The sequence below is a fragment of the Ornithodoros turicata genome, chromosome 2 (assembly GCF_037126465.1).
Source record: "Ornithodoros turicata isolate Travis chromosome 2, ASM3712646v1, whole genome shotgun sequence".
In the NCBI taxonomy this organism is placed as follows: Eukaryota; Metazoa; Arthropoda; class Arachnida; order Ixodida; family Argasidae; genus Ornithodoros; species Ornithodoros turicata.
This window is the reverse complement of record NC_088202.1, coordinates 105130885-105147441: the sequence shown is the minus strand read 5'-3', so window position 1 is coordinate 105147441 and position 16557 is coordinate 105130885. Positions and strand designations below refer to the sequence as shown.

General features: G+C 47.5%; 1 protein-coding gene across 1 annotated transcript in view; it reads left to right on the top strand.

Annotated features, from left to right (window-relative positions):
* Window positions 1-14515: 14515 nt before the first annotated feature.
* Window positions 14516-16557, top strand: part of LOC135385908 (unconventional myosin-Ia-like) — a 138065-nt gene continuing 136023 nt past the window's right edge. Inside the window, exon 1 of the mRNA XM_064615524.1 lies at window positions 14516-14980. The gene's annotated coding sequence lies outside the window, so the exon portion shown is untranslated. The remainder of the gene's footprint in view (window positions 14981-16557) is intronic.

Genomic DNA, 16557 nt, shown 5'->3' with positions numbered 1-16557 from the left:
CCTGGCTCCGTGAGCACGCTCCGTAGTACTTGATTGGCTTTGATGTTCCATGCCCTGGCAGCTTGTTTAAGTCCATACAACGACTTCTGAAGCTTACACACGAGATGTTCCTCCACTGGAGCGACGAACCCTTCCGGTTGCTGCATATAAATGTCTTCTTCGATTTCGCCATTCAAAAATGCGGTTTTTACGTCGAAATGACGAACTCTCAGGTTCTTGGCAGCTGCCACTGTTAAAAGAATCCGCAGTGTGGTGAGCTTCGCGACTGGAGCAAACGTGGCATCATAGTCCTCTCCAAACTGCTAGGAGAACCCCTGAGCGACCAGTCTTGCCTTGTAACGCTCAACGTTGCCATCTTTGTCCCATTTAATTTTAAAAATTCACTTGCAGCCGAAGGGCTGCTTGCCCTCCGATAACTCTGCAAGAACCCACGCTGGCGAAGCGAATCGATCTCATCGACAGGAGCCTTTTTCCATTTGTCCTTGTCAGCAGCTGTCATCTTCTGCATGTCCTTCCAGCTAACTGGATCGGGCGCGGATGCCGCGCAGGCTACATAAGAAAGACGGTCCGGAGGTACTCCTTTGTTGCTCCGACTCGAGCGCCGTGGTTGAACAGGACCATCCCCATCAGCTGCGGGAGCAACTCCATCTGCCATCTGAACATCCGCACCGGACCCTGATACAACTGTGTCAGTCACCAGAACATCTCCAACGCTGTCACCGCGCAAGGGCAAGCTAGGAGGGCGAAAGCTAGGCAGCTCCACTTCAACTTCACCAGAAGGCGACTGCTCCGAACGCTGTGTGCCCGGACGCCGGAAAGTGGGTGATTCTCCACAGAACGCTTCCATGATCTGCTTTCGTCAACGATCACACTGCGCGTCACTTTGACACTGTGACTACCTTTAAGAAGCGCCCGGTACCCCTTCTGCGTCTCGCTGAAGCCCACTAGCACACCCTCAAGAGCCCAAGCGTCCCATTTGTCTCGCTTCTCCTTAGAAACATGAAGATAGACCGTGCTCCCAAACATGCGCAAGTGTTCCAGGTGGGGCTTCTTGCCAGTCCAGAGTTCGTAAGGAGTTTTCGATACCGCTTTGCTAGGGAGCCGGTTCTAAAGGTAGCAGGCAGTCGTAACAGCTTCGCCCCAATATAACTTTGGAAGGCCTGCCCCAAGAAGTATACTCCTTGCGCTTTCACAGAGTGTCCTGTTTTTTCTCTCGGCGACCCCATTCTGCTCTGGGTTGTACGGAACTGATGTCTGGAATGTTACACCGTACTTGCGCAGAAGGGCCTGTGTCTTGCCACTGGTGTACTGTCCCATTATCGGCGCGAATTACCTGCGGATGACGCCCAAACTTTGTGTGCATAAGGCCAAGTACTTCTCCAGCTTTGCAGATATCTCGTCCTTAGATTTCAGCAGGTACAGGACAGTGTATCGTGAAAAAACGTCGATGAAAGTGAGGAAGTACTTGTTTTTGCTAGGCGCTAGAGTCCTCATGGGGCCGCAGACATCCGTGTGGACAAGCTGGAGAACAGCTCTCGCTCGCGACGAAGTCTCTTTAGGAAAGGATGCCCTCTTCATCTTTTCTTTGATACAGCTGTTACATTTTACCAAGTGGTCGCAGTCGCCGATCAGGATCCCATCTGCCAAATCCTCCTGCTGTAAACGCTTGACTGCTACTGCGTCTCTATGCCCGAGACGAAGGTGCCATACGTGTACGCACTCTCGGCGACTAGACGTCCGAGAGACATTGGCAGCCGTAGTACTCAAAGTTGACAAGCGATAGAGGCCATTTTCCACTCTTGCCTTAGCCAACACCTCCTGCCTCCTAGTGACGATACAGTGGTCTCCTTGAAATGTCACCACGTTGCCTTGTTGCGTGAGGCGCTTGACAGACAGAAGAGAGAGGGTACGTAGAGTACATTCTTCACCTTGACCGACTTGCACTTGGAGTCAGAAATGCGACACTGTAGAATATGCCATCACAGATTCCATGTGAAGAAATTCTCTGACCATTCGCCACGGTAACAGTTTCTGGTGACTGATGATAATTCTCCGTGAAGAAATCCCTGTCGTTACACATGTGGCTGGTAGCGCCAGAGTCAATGTACCATGGTCTACCTGGCAATTCGGAAGCGGCGAGAAATGCAGTTTCGGACGATGACGAGCGGTCGGACGCTGCTGCCTTAACGCGCTGCCGAGGCTTCCTGCGCCCCTTCAAACGGGAGCAGTTCCACTACAAGTGGCCTACCTTCTTGCAGTAGTAGCAATGCCTCCCGTCGGACGAAGGTTTCCTACTGTCGTCTGTCTTCGTTTGAAGGGCAGTTCCCGAACCAGACGCTGAACTACTTGATGCTCGCTTTTTCATATACTCGTCCACGAGTTTTCCTTTGACGTACTCCAGCGTCAGGTCGTCGTCAGGCCGTGCGTCCAGGGCTGTCACGAGCGCCTCGTAGCTCTCCGGGAGATCACTGAGCAAAAGAGCCGCTACCTGGAAATCCGTGGTCTCCTGTCCGATACCTCTCAGCCGCTCGACTAACTCCAAGGTACGCCTTATATAGCCTTGCATGTCTTCGTCCTCCGCTAACTTGGATTGGTAGAGCTTCCTTAGCAGGTAGAGCTTATTGCTAAGGTTTGCTCGCTCATGAACCTTGCGTAGCTCTTGCCACATGGCCTTCGCTGAGCCGCAATTACAGATGTGCACAATCTGATTGTCCTCAACGCTGAGGCAAATCGTGCTCTGCGCTTTCTCATCGCCAGCCGTCCAGTCTGCAAAAGGTGTCTGTGGAGTGGGTCCGTCCACGTACGTCCACGTTCCTTCCCGGGTCAGTAACATCTTCATTTTGAACTTCAAGACCTGATAATTGCCGTCCGTGAGCTTTGCAACCGTAAACTTGCTGTTGTCTCCCATATCTATAGTTCTAGTGTTCTGGGCCCATAACCTGTGAGAAAGCAGTAAACTTGGGAGCCAGCAACAGTGCGTGTGCACGGGACGGGTTCATTCCGAAAGTGGGGCAGGTGCGCCAGAATGGGTGCGCACGCAACGAGGTTAGCATGTCGACTTCTTCTAACAGTTTTCCTCAGACGCTTTCAGACATATGTCGATACAGTTCCCTTAGAAGTCGGCCCAGGGCGCACATTCCCCTGGGCGTCAGTCGTGATGTTGCCCACATCTGTGAGGCCGACAACGGCGAGCCCTTTCATCAACATCATCACCACCTCTACCTACTCTCCTCTCCTCTGCTTCCTTCTCCTCCTTTTCCTCTCTCTCCTCTGCTTCGGATCGGCGCGCATTCGGTTTCGACTCATACGCATAGCGAAATCCGGAGGTTGATATTTCGACGTACGTGCTCGTTTCAGGAATAAAAAAAAAAAAAAGTCGGAACGGCTTTCAACGATGATTATCTCTTATCCTGCTATCTCGCTTTTGCGGAAAATTTCCAATTAAAGGGTTAAATAATAAATTTTAGGCAGTCATCTTGTAGTTTGTGAGAGTCAAACTGTTCAATTCGTCCTCACCGTCATTGTCATAAGCCAGCAGTGGCGCCGCTACATGCATATAAGCGCGCGCCACGCGCTGTTGTACGTTCTTCATCGTACGTCGTCACTCATGGATGTCGGATCCTTGCTTTAGCTCATTCGGCCCTTCAACGCCCAAATTGTTAGGTATATCTGTTTATTCATTTTCATTGTATGCATCATTCCAGAGTGTTAGTAAACTGTCTGTGTGTTTTCCAAATGCCGCATTCCCGAAGCTTTTGAGTGAGGCAGATAGCCAGGGGCATCGGGTCCGTCACCGACGGAACCAATACATAATAATAAGTTACATAATCACTTCGAGAAGATGTCCGCCTGGCCGTAGAACTCAAAATGCAAAAGCAACATCTATGCTACTCTCATAGCTTTTATTTTTATCAAGAGCATGTAAATGATTAAAGAAAACGCCCTGTATAATTTTGTTGCGTAACTTTATTCTTCTTCCTTGAGGAACGCCGTATAAATATGAATATTATTTTTTGAATGGCAAACGAAATGGCCAGTTGAGTACGATGGGACTAGAAACCTATGCTTAGCGGAAACATGACAACATACCTAAAGTGAGGCTGCAGAAGGATCACAGAAATTTGGGTAACGTCTTAAAGTGCCACTACGGACTAGATCTCGTGTCTTCAGAATCCCACCAAAGTTATGTTACTGAAATCTTCCTGCCTCACTTTACATTCATGCAAAATATTTTGACTCTATGTGACGCGAAAGCTAGAGAAATTTACTTGTTATTTTTTAGAACTGTGACGTCATGTTATGCTCCGACTCAGCGCCCAGCTGTCATCTGGCAACGTTGTTGCCCTTCGAGTCTTCCGAGGGGTTCACTTTTTGCACTCCTGTAGCGGAGCCCCACGTGACATACCGTCCAACCGCTCCGACCTTGGAGAAAACACAAAGGAGGGAGAAGACATCTTTGACCTCTCCCATTTCCCCCTCTTTCGATCAGCCTCACATGACTCCTCCACCACGTGACCCTCTCTGGACGCTGGTGTCGCTGCTAGGAGACGAATGCCCTCTCTAGAACATGACATCATTGCAGTTTGTGGGCTGATGATTACGTCACTCGCCCGTTGCGTCTTGGAAACTTGTGGAGGCTCAGCAGATTTTCAAAAATTGACAGAAATGCATAGCATTCGGAAAGGACTTAAATTCCGCGTATAGAATCCTTGAGACGCCTTCTTTTCATGGACTAAATGTTTTCCGAGTCCGGAGTGGCGCTTTAAAGATGCCACAGTAAAACGGTGAAAAGGGACCTTTTCGCGTCCAAATCACGCACAACACAAGACTCACAACGCTAGGGATGTGCAGCAGTTAACTACTTGTGGTTAAACTACTAGTTAAACTACTGCATGGTAGTTAAAACGTAGTTAGAAAATACTTGTAAAAATGGTAGTTACAGCTACTAGTTTTACTAGTTACAGCTACTTGTAGTTAACTACAGTACAGTTTGTAGTTAACTACAGTAGTTAAGACCTACAACTACTTCGCATTTTTTTTCACTTAGCCTTCCGTGTGCTTCACGCCTTGGCACAGAGCGCGCTGGCATCATTTTCTGTTTGAAATGCACATGAGTAGAATGTACGTCTTTTGTGTTAATCAGGGTACATAACGATCGACGCAGACAGCACATTAAAAAAGCTTAAGCCCCCTTCGTCATCAGATTGGTGGCAGTGATTGTACCATTGCATGACCTATCACTACATGAGTATTGTATGAAGCGGCGCGTGCTGCGCAATGATTGTTCCGGGTGTGGGAGCTCACTGTCCTCTCGCTCCCCATGCACCCACGTACTATTTCTACGCCTAAGCGATCATAGATGTAACGACGCGCACAAAATATCAGGGTAGCTACAAATGTGTTTAAGCAACTACTTCCTAGTAGTTGCAAAATAGTCTTAACCACTGCGACTGTGATGTAGTCACACTAGTAGTTAAACTACAATTTGACGCAGTAGTTAGTAGTTGTAGCTAAACTATTAAAAAGTAGTTACAGCACATCTCTGCACAAGGCTCAGTTACATACTTCAATTGAATAATGGCGGTTGAAGAATGAGAATGCCACTGCTGATGCATTTTTCTTTAGCTGCCATGATTCAACTGAAGCGTGCCAGAATCGCATGCAACGTAATTCCAGAAGCAACTCCAAGCGCACTTCGAAGTACTTCCAAAAGCAACTAGGTTACAGTCCCAATTATATTTTCGAATGCAGTCCTGGAAGTAATTAATTATTGAGAATGGCACTTGTAGTAAATTACTTTACAGGTCAGGGCGAGGATCACCGATTTTTCGAACGTGGCACTGGTCTTGTCAGGGTTGGGGGTAGCTTAAAATTCTGATGCTCGCTCTGTTCTCCATTCAAATATATTACGGCACCAAAATTATCAAACGCCAACCCAAGAAGCACATAAAGGTACGGCATCTTCCGTTAAAAGATTGGTATAATTTTGATGTGCCAAAACTACTTTAAAACCTCCTGCACCACCCACTGACATCAAGACTAATTATCATCAGCAATCATTTGTACTAATTATGCAAACGTCAAGAACTGTAAAGAGTACATATTTTCTAGCAGTACCTTGAGAGTCACTCGTTACTTTTCCAATATGTCCTATTGGGAACTCAAGCTCATTTTCATAACTTGCAACTTCCGAGTAACTTCCTCATCTGTTGTTCCTGTACCGTGCGCCCAGTAAATACGCTAGCTCGAATGTTCGACACCTTGGCAGCTCTCGATGTGAATCTTCTTCCTCCATTTACATACACCGGATCGCTAGATTTTCTATGTTTCGAGATGTGTAGGAACACTGTACCGAAGCAGGTAGTTAATTTAAAACATACGCTTCCATGTAGAAAGTACAGACGTCTTTGAGCTTCTCAGTTAAACATTCATATTTTCTGGAATTTCGGATCAATGATGACGGTGAAGTAGCACCACGAAAAATGCTCTGGACACGACGAGAAGCAGCAGCATCGTTTGTCTGTTCGTTTGTTTGTAAGGAAAAAAAGAGGAGTAATTGACCTCGTCTCCCGACTAGTTCTGCTACTCCGAACATAAATTCTCACCCCACCCCCCCACTCCCCCAAAATACTTCTCATGTGCTCTACTCGCAAGTTCGCTATTCACCATGCACATGTTCGCTATTCAGAAGTCCACTATTCACATGTTCACTAGCAGTCCACTATTCACAATTAAGCACTATTCACATGTTCACTAGAAGTCCACTATTCACAATTATCCCAAGATCATGCACAGAGAATCCTAAAAGGAAGTGTCCACCCCACAGCTCTGAACAAATCGCATCGCAGCAGCATTGTGTTTTTCCTTCTGTCACTCGTTACGTATTTCGTGCACCCTGCCACCCTGCCCCGCAGAGGACCGGAAACGATTGAGACTTTCAGTGACTACTTCTTCCTGTATCAGCGGCTGCCGACACAGGCGCCTCAGACAACTCTTAGGCGCCAGACAGGGAGTGGAAGGGTTCGCGGCTAATAACATCTGCCTCACTTTTACCAAAAGCGACCGCATGCGACGACAGGCTTCGATAACAGCGGGTCCTCTGGAGAAAACGAAGAAAAGAATAGAGGCTCCCGTCGTACGCATAACGATGCAGCTGACCGTTATGTTCCCCATAAACTATACTATGCAACCGCGTGTATGGTAAATATGGACACATGTACGAGTCTCATACCGTCCGTTTGTGTCTGTCCGGTGCATATATCCCAGGATTTTCAACCCGTGTGTGTGTGTGTGTGTGTGTGGGGGGGGGGGGGTGACACCCACATCGGCGCGATCATATTTGGTATGAAATGCAGTTTGTGCATGGGGAGCATTTGCACCGCAAACCAGTATTACTTCCTGTAGTTAGCTTTCGAGACCAAGGTGCCACACCTGAACTTTGCCCTAACTTCGCAGGGAAGAGCACGTGAAAACACAAAGTACTGTGGGTGTGGCTGTGTAACGCTGGCAGAGTTCCACCTGCAGCTTCGTATGTTTCGTAGTCGCTTTGATATTACCAAGTTATCTCGTTTCTTCTTCACATTCAACTTGATTTATTACATCTTTTTGTAGTATGAATAAAAGACGAAATGAAATGAAATTATTTTTGTATTGCCTTCGTAACAGCTACTGCCCGCACTAAGTTCTGCATCAACAACACCTCTATCCTGTATCGTCACTCTCATTCCCCATTGCGATATCATTTCACTGGTAAACGCTCGGAAACGAATATGTATAGTTTTCATATCCAAAATGTGTAGGAATGGAAAGCTTGATGGTCCCCTTCCCATCGCAGAGGACAGCTTTCAGTTCTCGCGATGCATTGGTGTGCTTTCATTTATCAGCAGCGCAGGCATTTTTTTTTCACTGCTGCAGTTACGTGTCGAGAGCTGCCGCCTTTCCAATATCGATATAGGAGAAAATAAATAAATGCGAGAAGAGGGACGATAAGAGACGTGTTCTACACTTATAATTTGAGAGAAATCGACCGGGTACGAATGTCCGTTCTCTCTTTTATTTTCGGGACGGTGTGTACGGGTTGCCCACTAATTGGCTTGATGGCTTCTGGCGTCTACCTCCAAAATTAGCGCTCAATCTAATGGATAGGTGGACGCCGGTTTCTGTACACGCAATGTGTTTTCTGCATCTGGAAATTCTAATTACACGAAAAAGACACGCACCACTACGTCGTCCCGATGCCTCAGGATGCCACCGGAGCGGTCACATCTCATTATGTGAATGTAATAGACCCGTTATTTGTTTTGGCTCAAAATGAACCATATTGGTAGTTCATACCCGCCGCTGCGAAACGAAGGGTTAATACCTTTTCGTTCATCATAAGATCATAACTGTGCACCTGTGCAGGACGTTGACCCCGCTAACGTCGTACGATTTACGTCTTTAACTAATTATTTTGCAATGTAATGATAAATACTGTCCTATACTCACAACTGTTTCGTATAAGTAACTGCATGTTCATGAACAGCGCGAAACTCTCTCTTACTGTAGATTGGCATTGGTAGCTGCGTCGTATGTAGTACACACAGGCGAGGTCGTACCCAAACACACACATATACATACACACTCTAAGAAAAAAAAAAGAATTGGTTGGCTGGCTGGTTTAAGAAAAAATAAAATGGAGATTTTGGCCTCACTACTGCGAGGCCCGCAACTCCACATCACTTGCACCAGTTACTTTGGTGGGAAAACTCCTCCGGTTCCGTCTTTTTCTTTCTATAATCAAACTCAAACTCAACCCCTGTAATGATGATGCCAATGAGGGTGATGAACGATAAAAATAGGAGTAATTTTACTTCTTTGGGAGACTAAATGCATTGCCACAAAAATAGTCCCTTTCGGGAGTAAATGCACGGGAGTAAATGAATGTCACAGAATGGAGACTGCATTTCACGCTCTCTTCTAAGTGTCCCAGGTACATAATTGGTGTGCATGCACGAAAATACTTTGACTCAAACTGTCAACCGTAATATATCGAGTGATATAAAATCTTGCGACATACATAGGGCACAATTTGCGAAGAAAGAAGTGCTAATTGTTTCTTACTGTGTGTGGGTGGAAAATTGCTAAGTTGGCTGAGTCATACAGCCTTATGTCATCAAATTGACCAAGAGCACATATTTACGTAGGCTGTTGCATTCAGAAGACCATTTGTGAAGTTCAGTGACGATTTGCAGTCCTGGGGAGCAAATGTCGGGGTTACGGGACTAAAATGGGGAGTAATTGCAACAAAGGGGACAAGAAGCTGCAATTACTCCCCATTTTACTCCATTTTTTCTTAGAGTGTAGAATGACGATGTATTGGGCCAATCACCGCTGCAATGGCGGTTGACTTCCCCATTTGCTTTCGTGAAGCATTCGATAGCTTGTATGGTTGCATACTGGCCGACGTAACTGAAATAGCAAGCTGGCTTCCATCGAGGGTTCCCTTAATGCAGGGGTCCCATGATCATTCTCTGACATATAATGGAGCTAAAAAAATTCCCTATCGAGTCGTGTTAAGTATTATCGCTTTACCCCTGGACGTCATTTCGCAGCAGTCCCGAAAAAGAAGCTCGCAAACTCACTTAGTTGAAGCATGCTTCCTTTGTCTGCGGTCACAGCTGTCCATCTACTTGCCTATGCAGATATCGGTCCCTGATGCTTTGGGATGAGCTTAACCTTGAGGCTCCTTCGGTACTGGCATGAAAAGAAAGGTCGCAGGGATAACAGCCACAAAGTGCTGACGGGGCAGTTTAGCCCTCCGCATTTGCTTTCCTTCCTTTTAAGTACAAATTGCGACCGAGGGAGCAGGGATCGGCCACCGCACATTTGAAACGTGCTTCATTATAAGCACGCGGCGCACTAGATAATTTTAATATCTGCCGTCCACTTTTTTTGTTCATAATTCTTTTCCTGCCCTCCTTTCTTCTCATCTTTTTCTTTTCCGATGGAATAGCAAATCAACCTATTGTTTGACTGACCTTTCTGCTGTTTCTCCTTCTTTTTGCATCAGCAAAGCCCGCCCATCAATGGCGTCAAGACATCCCGGAAGGATCCCCCCTCCACTTAGTAGATCCCACTCTCTCCTTCATAATACCGTCTACCCTTCGTCGGACCTTTACGTCTATCGTCCGTCGACTTCGTTTGAACGTCGCATTCACCCCATGCTTCCGCCACATCCTGGGTTACAGTAACATAAAGCTATGCCCTTGCCGTAATACCCAAGTACTATCCAGCACATTCTCATACACTGTCAGCAGTATTCCACTGAGCGACGCTTCCTCCAGCGCCAACTTGAAGCAACTGCATGGGACACCTTCACTTGCCCTTCCCCAACGGCTTGGGCCTCCAGCCAACCCAGCGCATCAGCTACGAGCTCTTCAAGCCCTCATCACCTGATTAGCAGCAACAGGGCTCCTGCGTGAACTCTGAATATTCATCTTCATCATCATTCACCATCTCCCCCCCCCCTCAAGCACTGGGATAGGGTGCCGCCTCAGCGGCGAAACATCCCACTACATCATCATCACTTATTTGTTCAAGCCTCCCACCTTTGGCCATGAGACAGTACTGCCTCGAATTGATGGAAAGGCACAAAGGCCGTGTAGCCATCTTCACCGACGGGTCCACGACTCTATCCGGGTCTGCCTCCGCATTTGTAATACCAGAGCACAAGAGGGAAGGCATAGCACGATTGTCTCACAGGACCTCATCGACGACAGCGGAGCTGGTAGCCGTACAGCTATATAGCCATGACTTACCTTGCCACGCTGCCCGCGCAATGGATAGTGTACTGCGACTCTAAAGCCGGCCTTTAAGCTATCTCATCGATCTTGGAAAAAGGCCGTACGACTTCAACAGTACGAGTACGACTTCAACCTCCTGTTAGGGTATCGCAAGTGCACAGACATCGGTCACGACGTCATTCTTCAGTGGATACCTGGCCATATTGGCATAAGTGGTAACGAGAAGGCGGACGAAATGGCGAACATCGCACACCTGTCATTGACAGAATATCTTGTCACATTTTCAAAGCAGGACATCAAATCTCTCCTAAAATCTATGACTGATGACATCCGCAGGACAAAATGGCACCAAGCCGGCAGTGGTCCGTCACTGCTGCGCACGCTAGACCCGGAGCTGAATTTTACCATACCTTCAAAAACGCCCAGACACATAGAAGCTCTCCTGCATCGTCTACGCCTGAATGTGCCCTATGGTCGCCAGTTTCTTCATAAAGTGGGCAAGGTGGACTCGCCCAACTGTCTACTGTGCGGGACAGTGGAAAACACTGAACATATCATCATGCATTGTCCAGAACATGCTGCACAAAGAGGCATCTTGAGGCTGACCCTTGGCCATCTCGACAGCAGGGACTTCAGCACAGAGAAAGTCTTAGGCGTATGGGACGCTAACCACAGGGACGCGGCCTTCAATGCTCTTGTCAATTTCATTGTGAAATCTGGACTAGAAACTCTATACTAGACGGAGCGTGGACATTACTATGATCCTTGATGTGAACGGCGCGCTCGGTCCTGCGTTGTCGCGGTTGAGACGCTCACCCCGGTGAGCTTTTGCGGTGCGCTCGCACATTCTGTGGCGCAATCGTACCGCTTCCTTTCTTTTTTCTTTTCTGCTTTTGGGTGTACCGTCTTTCTTTTTTGGGGGGCAGCAGAATTCGCTTGCGCGAATTCAACCTCCCCTTGTTATTTTACCAACCACCACCACCACTTATTTGTTCTTCTTCTTCTTCTTTCATTTATCCGAATAAAGATATATCCTCTCCTCCCTCAACCTTCTTCTCTACCGGACATCACTACAGACTGTTGAGTTGCTCGCGCATGAGCAACCTATAGGGGGGAATCATGAGCTATCACTTTTGTGCGCGTCGAAACCAATGAAGCATATCAAAGCCACACGTTCGTGCGTGTTTCCTGTAAATAATTCGGGACGTTTATAAAACGGATGGGTGTTCTGCGTTTACATTGCTGCTCCGCTAGATACACATCACTCGCTGTATGTGTAAACATCGCTACAAAATCAATAAACGACTCCTATTCAAAGACGCAGTTGGTCCCGTAAAGTTGCAAAACATTCTTCTAAATTTCACACGAACCGATGCTTCATCGGACAGAATTGGAAAGAGAACGGAATGGTTCTTCTCCGTTCTGAACTTCCGGAGAACTTGGTCTGACCGCTATTATGTTTTTGCTACTTAAAATTACTGGCATACCTACTCGCACTTTGGTGGAATGGTTGGCTGGTGATGTTTTGCCCACCGAGCGATCTGCCTGCCGGTGTCACAGAATGGTGACCGAGGGGCGGGGTTACAGTTCGTCTTGGGCCGACTTCACAGGGAACTGTACCGGCATTTGCCTTACAGCGTATCGTATAAAACCCAGGGAAAGCATCGCGACCGAACATCCGATACTAGGATTCGAACCCGGGGCATCTTCCAGTCTCGACGTGGAAGGCGATCATCTTAGCCACTATTTTTTAAGACGTTTGTTCTCGGTCATGGAACAAAACAAACATCCTGTACTGTTCGAGGTATACCCAGCAGGCACTGTGACTAAAATCCTCTCCTCGTCCCCCCCCCCACACACACTCGATGTTATCGCCTGCAGTGTATTTTTTTAAATGTTTTCATTTTAAAAATCTATTCCGTGTGCTGCAGTGGCGTTTCGGCCGGCCTCCGAACTGCGTTCTCCCCCTAACACTTGCTCTTTCCCTTTCTGTAGTCCAGTCCAATTCGCTCAACAGTTTCCCCGGGTCCTCGAGACTCTTCACCAAAGAAAAAACAAAACAAAAAGAAACAAAGAAAAAAATGTTGAAGCCACATCCAAATTGACTAACCAGCTTTTTTTTTTTTAGTGCAGAAGTATTATCTTATTCTTTAGTGTTGCAATTCAAGTGGTAGATGTATTATTTAGAATGTAAGATGCGATATGGTGAGGGAGAGCAATAAGGATGACAGGATGCAGGTTGATAGGAGGTGGTTTGGTGCAGTGACCGCCAAACATACCGTTATCATCCAAAACCAACGCACTACGCTGGGGTTAATTACCCTCTTTCTCGTGTATTTTTAACTTGTTTAGTTTTGATTTAGTTTGCGAAGACGAAAGGTACAACCGAGTAAAGCGGTAGGCAGGAATTTAACGATAGAATGGATGAATGAATGAGTGTGAACTTCTTCCTCCTCTCCCTCTTCGCGCATGATGGCCACTTCGCGCCCTCATGTGCATAAGCAAGCGACGCTGGCTTATGCGTCTGTTACACGAGAACGATTCAAGACGCATGTGGCTGCGAAAACGCGATCTGCAGTCCACGTTGGGTGAAAAATACTGCAACTAGTTCTCAGAAACTCCCAAAAGTTGACCCACGCGAGAGGAGTGCCTACTGCACGAAGCGCCGAGGCCCTTCAGTCACACTAAAAAAAGAGTACACGTTTAGTAACCGTTGTGACTATAGACGCATCGCGACCATTATTTCCGACTGGGAGGTGGTGGGTTCGAATCCTACCGCCGTTCATGCTGTCTGAGGTTTTCTCTGGGTTTACCGTCATACTTTCCAGACGGAACTCGGCACAGTTCCCCCTGAAGTCGGCCCAGGACGCATACTAACCCGTATCCCCTCCTCCATCTTGCTGTCCGCTCTCCATCCGTCCACGTCCGTACGTCGCTCACAGCCACATTTACTTCGCGGCGCTAACACACACACACACACAAATAAGAAAGAAAAGAAAACGACCACTAATCCGACGACCATTAATAACGACCATTAATCGGGGCTATATGCACGGAAGTTCATGCGGAGTGTAACAACTATTTGCGGTACTGAGGAGTAAATATCATGGTCCGGGGCCTAAAATCGGGAGTTCATACGATCTAGGAGACCAGAAGTTGTAACTGCTGAAAACCAACACCTTAACGACCGGCAAAATTTGTTGGTGAGATATGTACGCAAACCTGGTAATGTATGGGAGTAATGTAACTGACCGCCGCACTTTACAGGTTCCAAACTGTCATTTCGATTGCTGCCTCATATTTTTGATACAGCCCTAATTTCTCTTCTGGCGAGTCCCCCCACCAGAGGACCTACTGCATTCCTTGCTTTACCTGGGTCCGATATTACTGTCATCAAATTTATCTGTCCATGCTACACACTCAAAGCACCTCAGCATTCGTTTCTCCTTTCGCTTTTTCCCGGCCACTAATCACTCTATCGTTCAGCATTGCCACGTAAAAATTCCACGACCTCCCTTGAACCCAAACTACGTCCACCACCAGGCACATCCGTCGTCACCTTCGTAGACAGAGCCACACGCAGCAGACTGCCAACGCGTAAATCCAGCGACAGCCTCTTTCCCATCCAACATCTTCCGCATCCCCCTCCGCAAACAAAAAAAGGCGTGCGTGCCGCCGCGCAAGCGCGTCACGTGCCTTGTGATGTCACGAGCACTGCAGCGTCCCCTCATTCGGCCAACTCTGGTTGGCCTCGGCTCTTTTTGGAGACTGGCCAAAATGGCGGCGGCGACCGCTGTCGTCGTCTTGCGTCGACTGGAACATTTCGCGGTCGGGCCTGACATTTTGCCTCAGTTTCCACCGTGCCGTTTCGTCTCTCGCTGCAGTGTCTTTCCCCTCCGCTCTCTCGTGCAAGAGTGAAGCGACGCACAGCTCGCAGTTTCCGCGAGGTGTATCACGGAAGAGGAGGCAGAAAAGAGAGTGATAAAAAAAGTTTTGAAAGCACGGCAAGGTCGGTTGGCTGAATTGCTCTGGCTGTGGAATAGCGTATGCTTCCCGCACTGTGCCTGCGTTGTACTGTGGATACTCTGCCTTTAGTGTGAAGTGTGGATCTGCTTTTCCCTGCCCTGGTTCTGGCGGTCTCAACTGGATTATGAGGAGACCGTGTTGAGCACGAATGCCTCCTCCTGACGCTCTGGGTTAGTATGTTCTTTTACGTGTTTGCCGCGATCTGATGATTATCGTCATGTCCAAGTTTCGTAGTGAGGGTGCCATAAATCCTGGCTTGCCACATGTCGAATGCCAGGTACATCAGGTCATGGCCTCCAGTTCTGATGGACGGCCGCTGTGGATAATTGTACCGTGCCGATACACGCCTCTTAATGTCACAAGTTTCGTTGCTCGTATGCACACACTCGTATGTGTAAGACGGGTAATACAGTGGCGATACCTTTTCTCATTTTTCTAAATGTTACGCTGCTTTGCGCGAAGGCCCCGCCTCTGTACCTCGGTCACTAGGCGCTCCTAAATGTTTACGTCTGCTTCTTTCTGCGTCTGATTTCATGGTTCGTAGTACGGTAAAAGCTAGGGGTCGTCCTGTAGCAAGGTCGGACTCGCCATCACATTTTTCAACACATCTGACCTTAATCATCCCTGCCGGTAATAAATCACTGGAGCATTGTGATAAGCGCAACATTATATATCACCCTAATGATCGTAATATGCAAGTTGCACACTACAATGCATTAATCAAATAGGAAAAGAGAGGTGAACGGATTATCCAAACAGCTAGATGGTCTGGTATCAGGAACGAACGACCCTGCAATTTTTGTGATACGTTTCCGCTGTACAGTCACGTGCTCCCGCTCCCGAACTGGGACAAGGATTTACTATTATCCAGGTTGCTCTGAGACTGATATTGAGCCACATAGCGAGCGCACATGTTGCGCACAAAAGAGACCGGGGAAAATTCTAGGGATCGTTTTGATGCCACTATTCACATACGCAGTCGCGTTCCTAATATGCGCAATGTTCTTTCACTAAGGTGATGCATACAGCAGTTCCTGTGGAGTGCTAAACACTATAAAGCAACGTCGAGTGTTTCACCGCGCGCTGGAGCCGCGCGGGCGGATGAATGGTGTCGGCGACTGCTCCGGTTCGATCTCCCAGCTTTCAGACTGGGTTTCGACAGCCTGCATTTAATTGCTCTTCTCGTCACGTCAGCTCACCATTCCGTTTCTCAAAGATCATCCGCGCAAGACCGAACCGTGGATGCGTCCGAAGATTGTTCATATTGCCAGTTTTGATCGACGTAAGTGGTTGAGGTCCGCGTACGATTTCCCAAAAAATTCAGCTCTTCGTTTTAAGTACGTATTTAGAACAGAGGTAGTTCTCGGAATTCGCACGTAACATTTATCGTTGAGGTCGAGCACATCGTGTTCGGGCGGAGGAGATCGTCCAGGTTTATCGGGAAAAAATCAACAATACAGAACTGACCTTATTGGTGTGGAAAACGGTTTGCGGAATACTTCTGTCGTACCACCATTGTCATATATCACTTCCAAGGGGTGCCAAAGCATACTGCTGTCGAAATACACGTAGAATGCCGTATCCATTGCATTGACTTAAAGTAAGACTTTGATGTAAAGCCAGCATCTGCTGTACGTACGACCAACAGATATATCGTGACAATGAGTAAGTGTGTCGATCAGTGTTGTTCTTTATCGATTGAATTACCACCTGCGTATTCTTCGAAGGTTTGCGTCTGCCTACTTAC